The following is a 10669-nucleotide window of genomic DNA, read 5'->3' as shown; positions in this document are numbered from 1 at the left end:
CAGATGCGATTGCATCAGAGAAGCCAGCGCGCGAGCAACGTTCTGAATGAGCAGCGATCTCGCCCCAGAGAGGCCAAAGATTGAATGTGTGGCTCCGTTTGCTCCAGTAATCGACCTCCTGGTTAAATAAGTGCAGGGCCGGCTCTAGGCTCATGGTGGCCCTGGGCAGCAAGTGTAGGTAGGGGGCCCCGGAAGATGGGGTCCGGGGGGCGGAGCGCGAAGGCCAGTGAAGAGGGGGTGGGGAGTATGTGTGTTTGGAAGTGGAACAGGCCACCAAATCCTTGCAAGGGGCCGCCACGCAAATATGTATCCATCCTCATAAGATTTTTATATTAAGGATATATATTGGTGTGGTGGCCCCTGGGGTTTGGTGGCCCTGTGCAGGTGCACAGCTTGCACATGCCTAAGGCCGGCCCTGATAAGTGGCTGGACGCCGTCCACCCGCGTGGTACCCCGACTCGAGCACTGCCCATCACCCCAGCGTGGATAGTCAACCCCACAGCCTCGGGTGAGTGAGAGCCGCGGGGGCTGCGCCGGGATCCGAACTCGTGACCCGCAGGTTACTCACAGATATTTACTTAAAACACTGCAGGCGCAGATGAGCAAACAAGCGCTGGGGCACAACGAGTTAGGTAAGACGTTGGCATCCGCGTGTGGCATGACCGTTCTTGTCCGCCGACCTCAGCCTGGTCCTTGCCCGGGGTGGGAGGAGGCCGGCCCCGGAGCCCCTCCCACCGCCGCCCTCACCAGGAAGCCTCAGTTGTAACCAGACCCAGCAGCCACACGCCGGTCCCTGGCGGCGGCAGCAGCGTGCCAGCTACAAACTGCGACCCTGCACCTGCGGCAGCGCACAGAAGCCCAGAGCGACCACCAAAGCGCCAGCGCATGTCTCGGCGGAGTGCTGCTGCTAGCGGGGGATGCTGCGCTCCTGGGAGGGGGACTGCCGGACACTCCTGAACCCGTAAGGAAACGTCATTCTCACTTGAGTGTGCATTTATTTATTTATGCGTTTTTATATAGCGCGGACTTTGCCCGAAGGTGTCAGAGCGCTTCACTGTAGGAACAGAACTGATACTCCAGCACAAGAACAAACGTTATGTAGGCAATGGTGGCACTTGTGCAAGTATCTGAAGCAAACACAATGTAAGAGGTAGGGTAGCAATTGCATACATCTGAAAACCACAAAGCAACTTTGCACTCTTCTATACGCCTGAAACGTTCTGTAGCTAGCTGCAGATTTCTCGGCTCTGTGGCTGTGTTTTGTGAGCCGCACAATTATTTAAATTGAAACTAAAACTGCTTTATTTGATGTACGTGGAAAACGTGCTTAGGTAAATCTATCCATTTTACTATGTAGCGTTTAGCCTGTTTCCAAGCACAGCCACTTCTAGATGATGAAGTAATGTTAGCAAAAGGAAAGGTGCTGAGGAGCAAACCTGTGGTTAAGTGGGCACGCCAGGATTATAACTTGTTTTTTTGTGTGTTTGTTTTGGAAGCGAGTTGTCAGCCGTTGACTTGGCTGACAGTTCATCCCAACTACTTGACTGACACCTGTCAGTCGCATGGGTCATTAAGGACAGCTTTTGATCCCTAAAAGGGTGTATTTGAAAAGTGTAAGTCACGTGGGTCCTGAAGAGTCTCATATCTCCGTACTGTACGTGCTGTGGCCACAGGGTACACAGTTCTACGCCTTTCTCTGTGCCCCCTCTTTAATGAGCACTAACAACAGGGTGGCACGAGACGGTCATTTCTCGAAGCTATTTCATGGGAGACATATTGGTGGGCTCAGCCGGGTCACGTGGGCAGTGCCATCGAGGTGACCCCCCAGATGCCCTCACCCCGTGTCCGATTTGTAATGGGAAAGACTGTGGATACTTCATTTGGTTATTAATTTTTTATAGCGCCAACCAACTTGTTCTGGCCTCCCAAGCTGAACCCCATTGACCCCAGAAAGTAGGAAACAAGTGATTGGAAGTAGTGCTTCATTATAGAAGTGGTCTTGTGGCAGGAACGGTCATCTTTGGGCATTGGGAATTACGTTTGAATCCCGGCCTCAGCTCAACATCCTGTGATTCTAGGCAACTGACGTCATATCCTGTGCCTAAAAAAGAGGAGAGGAGGGATAGAGTGCTGTAAAACGTCCTACAAAGTAGAAGGAGGTCTAATTGGCATAGGCAATAATGTATTTAATCACTGGAGGGCAGCCGCGGTCGGTAGGGGAATACCTGCCGGGCGGTGACGTGGGGAGGGGGGGGGGCGCAGGATGGGGGGTAGTAATCTATGGATTATAGAGGTTTACAGGTAAGTAAATGTATAAATAAATAAAACGAATTTCGTTGCCCGCGCTGCATCACATTTGGCGATGCAGCGCAGGCAACGAAACTCGTTTTTTTTTTCGGTACTTACCTGTAATGGTCCATATCCCGCATTGTACAACCCCCCCACCCTGACCCTCCCTCGCCTGACGTCACCGTCCCGGTATAACGCCCTGCACGGGCCGTGCCTGCCGGCAGGTACTCCCCTACCGACCGCGGCTGCTGGAGGATCTGACAAAACCATATCATTACCTCCTTCAGGGCCGGCTTTTGCGCTGGTAGCACCTGATGCCACAATCTTTTTTTGTAAATGTAAATTGATACTTGTATAGCGCACTACTCACCAGCAAGGGTCTCAAGGCGCTTGTACGAACACCGCTGTGGAACCCGTTCTGGCTTTCCCTGTGAGGCGTCCACTCCTGGGTACCCCCAAGGTGGAGGCCAGGCATCCTTAGCGTTGTGAGGGCCGTTGTGGAGATTAAGCAAGCTATTGCCCAGAGTGGGACTCTATGATTGGAATAGGCACCGAGGCAAGAATTATCAGGTCCGTGGAATTTTTGAGCCCAAGACCCGCCGAGGCAGGGAATTGAACCCTGGTCCCAGGCTAGATCTCTGCATCAGGGTCTGCTGCTCTAACCATTGAGCCACACTTCTCCACTTCTGAACCCCAACCCCCGCACCCCACCCCCCCACCCCAATGATTCCCTCACTATCACTGGTCAAAAGGGCCCCTCAACTCTCCATAGTGCCTCTCTCACCTGTATTTAATTTGTTTTAACCCTTTGGGCGTGGCTGAGATTCTGTGCCTGTGCGACACATTCCGATCGCAGGTGCGGTCATGACGGCCGGGAGCCGTCATCAGCACACGAGCACTCTGTGCCATGACGGCTCCCGGCCGTCGTCAGCATGGAAGGGGTTAAAGCACTGATCAAGACTGGCGTTACTGATCCACTCAGCTATCCACATAAAATACAGATCTGTTCTTTGCAGCAGGCATATTAACCCTCTGCTTACATTAGGGCGAGTCAAAACTGCCACAAGACAAAACTTTGATATCTCTCTCTCTAGCAGGAATATAATTCACAAGAGTTATCTTGCCATTTTTAGTGCTGCCTGAAAGCTGAACACACAATGAACTCTGCAACAGGTGTTTTTAAAGTAAGTTATTGCGAAACACAGTGTCCAGCCCTGCGGTCAGTGCCCCCTCCACAGGTCAGCAGTCAGAGCGGCTGGACCGGTCGCACTGCCCTAAAGCCGGCCCTGACCTCCTTTGCAGTCATGGCCGAGACCCCAACTGCAGTATGATCAAAAAGGCATGACATGAGGTCTACAATGTATGTTTTTCATGTTCTTCTACTATTGCACAGCAATAAGGGTTTGAGACAGCACATAAGTAGTAGTAGTAACTTTATTCGACCAATTAATGGTCCTTCACAATAAAAATATGCATAAAAGACTTCCATAAACATATTATACAATGATATAAGCATATGAGTAAGTAAAAATGTATTGCATGATTAATTAAAACCTTTACAATTCTATCAAAGTGCGAACAGACAACAAAGAAATTAAATCACAATAAAAAAGCATTGAGGTAAAACCACCAAGAACGTGGGACACAGGGTCTCCAGAAAAAGAAAGCACAACAGGGGAAGCATTAAGTGGAAGTAAACTGCAAAGTGCCACGTGCCGTGCATCGAATCAATGCAAATACTCCACAGCAGAGATCAAAAATACAGCCAGTGTGGAAAGGGCAATAGTACAATGGTAAAAAGCTATGTCCTAGTGTATTCCAAGATTAAAAAACACATTAAAAAAGCAAAAGGGCCGAATCACTGAGCACATGTAAGTGCAAACATGTTCCAAAGTGTCACATACCTTGCAACGAATCAATCCAGATGCTTCATTGCAGAGATTAGAAAACACAGCCAGTGTGGAAAAGACAATAGTAAAGTGCTAAAGCTATGTCCTAGTGGTGTTAAAGTGCAGCAAGTGTGAAGGAATGGGTGAAATTGTCGTCTAACATATATTTCAAAGCGCAAAATGTCAAGCAGCCGAACCATGTCAGATGTTTCAGACCAGATGGGTTAACAGTACTATAAAAGGGGCAGTGGAGCCTCTGGGGCAGCTGTCAAACTGGCCCATGTGTAGGGTGCCACATCTGGGCCACCAGTTCATTGAGTCAGGCAAGCTCATGCTTGATGATGCTGCTGGGAGGATCCCAGGCGTGGACTATCATCCCTCAGGAGCCTTCGGCTGTGGCTAAGAACTTGCTGATTCGTGCCAGTTGATTGGGACATCAGACGAAGAAATATGCAACATTGCCTCTTTGCATCATCTTACGCCATGCTGCAAAAATAATGGCCTTAAATCAATCCGCCTTTGGCGAAGCAACTCTGGACAGCAACAGCAACATACTAAGTGGTCTACAGATTCTAACTTCTATGGGCACAGCCTGCACTGCCTTGGTGAATCTGCCCCCCAGTGTCTTTTATTCACCAGCCCGGACTCCAGTGGAATCAGTGTGCGTCTTGTTGTTTTGGGGAATCTGTTCCTATTTGCAGCTCTCTGGCAACACTCGAATGTCTCTGTGAGCATGCCAGGTTTTGCGAGGTGCCCATAGCTGAGAATGGGTAGCAGGTTTGCCCACTTTACTATTCGAATCCCCTTGGCTGTAGGGCTCGGTCATTTGTGTTAAAGTTTAGTTAGGGCAAACAATGTTTTGGCTGCTTTTTCTTCAAGGGACTTTACATGTAGGAAGGGCTTGCCAGTGTCTGACAGACAGCCGGACGCCGAGGTAACTTCATTTGGAAGTTGTGGTTATGTTTAAGGGTCCCAAGTTTCATACCAAATGAAGTTTCTTGGCTCTTTTCCCAAAGACCAGACCTGTAGTTTTTGTGGCTTTTGCGAGCAGGGCGTTCTTGGTGTTGTAGGCATGTAACATGCCCAAGCCATCTTTATACCATTGCGTGTATGGTCCAAAATCACCAAGTCATTTGCGTGCTGTATGATAGGTACATTGGTGTGGCTTAACTTCGGTGGAAAGAGATTTCCTTTAAACTGTCACGAACAGTACATAAGTAGATGTTTAAAAAACGTAATGCATGCCTTCTTAATCATTTAATACTGCCTGCTGTGCAATAAAAAACAAAGGGCTGCAAAGTTTGCTTTAAAAAGCCCCGCATAGCTGACAATCTTTATATTTGGGACGCAATGGGCCACAATGATGGCTTATCATGTCGGGTGTACTTATTTGTGATACATTATGAAAAGGGTGCCCTGGCACATACGTGCAATTTCCATATTCGGAGGTTTTTGATCTGATGATTTTATTAGTGCCTTGAAGCATACTCTTGACAGTGGGTGCTGTACAAAAACAACTGTCACAAATAGAAATGTGAAAAAAATCATCAGAATTTACTTGCGCTATTGTAAATCACATGTTGATAATCCACATATTAAGGGATAGTTTTCCATTTGAATGATTCAGACTCAATTTTCAAAGTGAGGAGAGATTAGCTTACTTGGTACTTTGAAAAGATGCTATTTCTCCAATGAGTAAAACAAATGCTTCCTCCGTAATATGGTAATGCTTTCGTAAAAACGCTATGTCAAGTGAGAAATGGCATGCAGAATCAGCCTTATGTGTCTCTGTGACTCCCCGCAGCACCCTTTAGATATGCTACTTCGTCTCACCCAGATCTTTAGAAAGCAGACACTGTGCAGATCAGGGAGCTGGAACTCTCCTGTCCCGGGCCACTGTCCCAGCCACTGTCCCAGCCCCTCCTCTGCTCACTGTGCTTTCTCCCTCAGCCCGGGCTGACCAGGATAAACCATGTGAGCAGTGCTGACCAGGCTTTGCGGCTCCTGCTATAAATTAAAGGTGGGGCAGAGGGTCCAAGGCCCTTATAACCTGGTGTCTTTGAGCTATTTGCACATCTAAATTCATCTTAATCAAGCCAAAAAATTAAAAATAATTCGAGGGCATATTCCTAATATTTACTATTGCTAATAGTATTTGCAAATTCCACAATATTGTTATTCCCAAACTCATAGGTTTGCAGTATTCACACAGAGGTTTATTAAAATCATTTCCGGAGATTGAATACCCCGTGTTTAAGGAGGGTTCAGGGTGAGAATCTCCATGATTGCCTGGAGCAAGATGGTTTCCGAGGTCAAACTTTCAGCACTACAACTAGATATTAATCGGGGTGGGTTGGCACTGCCAAAAATCCGAACATATTATGAGGCGGCTATTTTAGACCTAACAGCTTGTTTACTGGAATCAAATGGATTATTAGAGAACTTTTTTTTGGACAAAATGGTACAGGAATATGGTTTGCAAATCCTGATATTTTTTAAAACATCTAAACTCCCAAAGAGAACCAGATATAAGACTCTGCAGGATTATGCCTCTAGCCTACAGTCCTTTTTTAAGCAAGCAGGTTCTACTGGACTCCACTATTTAAAATTAGGGGACTGCAAAAGTTTGGGTCTTCAAATTCAATCCAGTCACCTTAGGAATTGGAAGGATTGTGGTTTAGAAGAGCTGGGGCGCTTTTTTATGCAGCATAAAGTAATCACCTGGGAAGAGGTTCAGAATAGATGTGGGGAATGGAACAAGCCTGGCTTTTTTGAATATTAAAAGATTATACATTTTTTTAAACAAATATAATCTCTCGTCTAGTGGTGCCCCGACCAAGTTGGTGACCGCTCTATTTCGAGCCAAAATAAGAGGGGTGGGTAATTGGTACTCTCAGCTGTGCAATCAAAATGAATCTCTTCTGGTTGAGAAATTTCTAGAAAGAGTAACCCGGAAAACCAATTGCTCCCAGTCAAGTCAGGAGTGGCAGTCTATATCCCAGTTAGGGAATAAGGCATTAAGAGTTGCCAATTTAAAAATAATTGCCTTCTTGTCTCGATGGATGGCATCCTATACTCCTAAAATACTAAACAAAAAGTATCCTGAAGTGGAGAATAGATGCTTCCGCTGCTTGGCAGAAGGGGAAGGGGCTTGGTTACATTCTTCACGTGTTCAAAACTTGAGCCACTCTGGGTTAAGATTTTTTCGGCCATAAATCAGGCAATACAGAAGAGGCTAGATCCAGAGGCTGAGGAAGCCCATTTTGGCATTACTAGATTTAAAGAAAACCTGACAAAAGCAGAGGTGACTTTTATAGCAATTTGCTCCCTCGTTGCTCGCTATTTAATTCCCCAGAACTGGAGGTCGGCGGAAGTACCTTCATATTCAAAATCGTTAAATAAAATGAAACGAACTATGAGGTTTGAAGAAGCATACGCTAGGAGGGTAGGCACTACAAGCAAGTTCACTGCTGTATGGAAATATTTAGTGAACCTTGAAACTATGGTGGAAACAGAAGTTCTATGGATATATTAAGCAGGATCTTAAAAATAAATAAATAAATAAAAAATAGTACACATATTTGAATTCTGACTTATCCTGTGAGATATCTTGTTTGGTGAAAACATAGTCTGTTTTTGGTCGTTTGTGTATTATGGCACTTTAGAACTTTTGCACTTTAGTATGCTAGATTTGCACATCTGTAAAAAGTAGGGACTTTTGACCAAAGCACTTCTGAGAATTAAGGATGCTGCCAGAGTATTGTTGCAATATCTTCTGCTGTACCGTACTTCAACTGTGCTGGTTCTATGTCGGGTGAAAGACAATTCACCCTGGGTCTTTCCGGGTATTATAGCACTTTAGTATGCTAGATCTGAACATTTGTAAATAGTCGAGATATTGACTAAATCACTTTTTTAAAATTAAGGAAGTAGCCAGATGATTGTGGTAATAGGCTTTTTCTCTTTTTCCTTGTATTTATTCCATGTTGGTTTTAGGCATACGTGCAGGCTTTGATCCGAGAATGGGATTTAAACTCCCTGTTATCGATTGTTCTTGCTATGTCTCATTTGCTCTACTCAATAAAAAGAAATAAAAAAAGAGAATCCCCATGAAAAAAAATCTTAAAGATAAATGAACAAACGCAAAATTGCAAAAGAATTTTGCTTTGCCCAATTTTGCACCTGGTAGATATTATGCATGTATTAAATTTTATGCTTATTGGTAGTCCTGGATTAAAACAATTAACATTGTTTTCCATCTGGCGAGGCTGGACTATGGGAATTCTCTATATCTAGGGGCCAGTAAATCTTGCACTCTGCGACTCCAGAGAATTCAGAATGCTGCAGTCCAGATTCTGTTAGCACTTCCTAAATCGTGCTCAGTGTCGAGGTCACTATCCAAACTTCATTGGTTGCCAGTGGAGAGAAGAGATCCGTTTAAGGTTCTATGTGTAGCCCTTAAAATTCTGTCTCATCAAGCTCCCTCTGTTCTAGCTACATTGTTAGTGCCAAACTGCGTGAACCGACCACTCCGTTCATCGGATCTAAGACTGGTCTGTATTCCCCGTGTCTGTTGAGTCAGATCAAGGGGTCGGTCCTTCAAAGTTCTGGCGGCTAAACTTTGGAATTCTCTTCCCCCTGCAATTCAAGGACTCCAAAATCATCTGGAGTTCCGTAAAGCAATAAAGACCTGGCTATTCACGGGTCAATTTCTGCCTTCTCGCTGATTGTATTAACCATGTTTACTTGGTAGCGCTGGGACGCCCCGTCACTGGGGCAGCCATGCGCGATATACATTTCAGTAAATACATAAATAAATTAGTAGTCCTAGGAATTTAATGAATTCTTCAAACATTGAAAATGTGTATATAGGAATATTCTTACGGGAGCAACATTTTGACTTCAGCCCTGACCATTCTGAATCAAGCAGTTATTGATAAGTGTTATTTATTACACACTTTTGTACCTCTATTTTTGAGGTTCTTTTCGGTATTACACCAGCTGTGCTTCACTTCTGTCTATTAATCCTCCTGTGTAATTCTTTTTATGTCAGTTTTGATAGTACAGCTATTGACAAGGTGCATTGTCAGGGACAGCTGGGATCAAATGTGCCAGCCGCGGCCCGTGCAGGTAAGAGCAGTGGGGCTGGGTTAGGAGGGGGATTCAACAAAGGACCACAAGGGAAAATTAAATAAATAATTTCCCCTCGTTGTCATCTGTTGAAATCCCCCCTCACCGGGCCCCACCACCCCAGCTTTCTTACCTGCATGGGCCGCGGCTGAAATGTAGAGACCTCGGGCTCAGAAGACCTGAATCCCAAACAGCTCACTGCACTCGACTATTCCCCCCTGTTGCAAAGTCATCCTGTGCCCTGGGCACCCCCAACTTTTTGCTGAGAGGAACTGGTGGTAACTGACTCTGACTGACCCTTGGCTCTGTTTAACCATGCCCAGGGCCAGTGCCAAGCCAAAAGGAACACATTAGAACACAGTTAAGACCCCCAACCTACACTAGGGTATACTTTAGTATGGTGGGGTACCCCTGTAGTTGGCATGACCTACCACCTAAGCCCCTAGTATGCCTGAAATAATCTTTATTCGGTAAAAAATGTCACCATAAAAGAATGACATTTCCAACAATATACATTGCAATCCATTAAAAGATAAGGACATTAAATAAAGCCTAACACAATAAAATTCCTGATAAAAGTGGAACCTTACATGATTACTGTACATTGGATGTTTACTATAGGCCCAATTACAACTTTCTCAACAATACATTGTAGGCTAAGTAATAAAAATACAACAAGCTATGCTAACTCAGCTTTACATAGGTCTAGTGGCCAGCGAGTGTCGACTATCTATTTATCAGGGGGGGGGGGGTCTGCTGCTTTAATCTCCTAATACGGGTCAGCCATGCGCTGCCTAGAAATGTGGCCTCCCCGCAAACCATGACAGTTGAAGTTGAGTCAGTGGTGAGGACTCGTAAAGCCATTCTATGGCACCTCAAACCCAACCCCTTGCATACTGGTTTCAGCCATATCTTCCTAGCAGTTTTATATGCGGGGCAGGCAAACAATAGGTGGCCACAGACTCCGTCGGGGCCGCGCACCCAGGGCATTTACGCGATGGGCCATCAGCAGTGGACCACCCCGAAATATGTATGTAATAGGGCAGGGGATTGAAAATACCTAGAAGTCTCCAGTATCCTGGGGCATGGCAGTTTAGAGGCCAGCAGATTCTCTGCACCAGCATGTGTGCAGTGCTGAAGCCTGAGGTCAGTTTAAAAGCTGCACTGGTGGCCAGGACAGTTTTTTAAACCTTAAATTGTGCCCAAATTCGACTTTGGGGGTAGGGGCCCTTAAAAATTAAAAACCTTCCATGTTTTTGCATATTAGGGACCCCCAGGGTCACCCCTAGGTATCCCAGGGGTGGGGGATGAGTTATCTATAAGGAGCGCCCTTATAAAATGAGTTTTTAGAAGCCTGGGTA

The 10669-nt window shown here is 45.8% G+C and overlaps 1 protein-coding gene across 1 annotated transcript in view; it reads left to right on the top strand.

Moving 5' to 3' along the window:
* Positions 1-830: 830 nt before the first annotated feature.
* The window catches only part of LOC147693642 (P2Y purinoceptor 2-like), a 207878-nt gene continuing 198039 nt past the window's right edge, over positions 831-10669 (top strand). The window contains exon 1 of the mRNA XM_086933850.1: positions 831-961. The gene's annotated coding sequence lies outside the window, so the exon portion shown is untranslated. The remainder of the gene's footprint in view (positions 962-10669) is intronic.

The sequence above is a fragment of the Lissotriton vulgaris genome, chromosome 8, assembly GCF_964263255.1.
Source record: "Lissotriton vulgaris chromosome 8, aLisVul1.2, whole genome shotgun sequence".
Taxonomy (NCBI): Eukaryota; Metazoa; Chordata; class Amphibia; order Caudata; family Salamandridae; genus Lissotriton; species Lissotriton vulgaris.
This window is presented reverse-complemented; position numbering and strand designations above follow the sequence as displayed.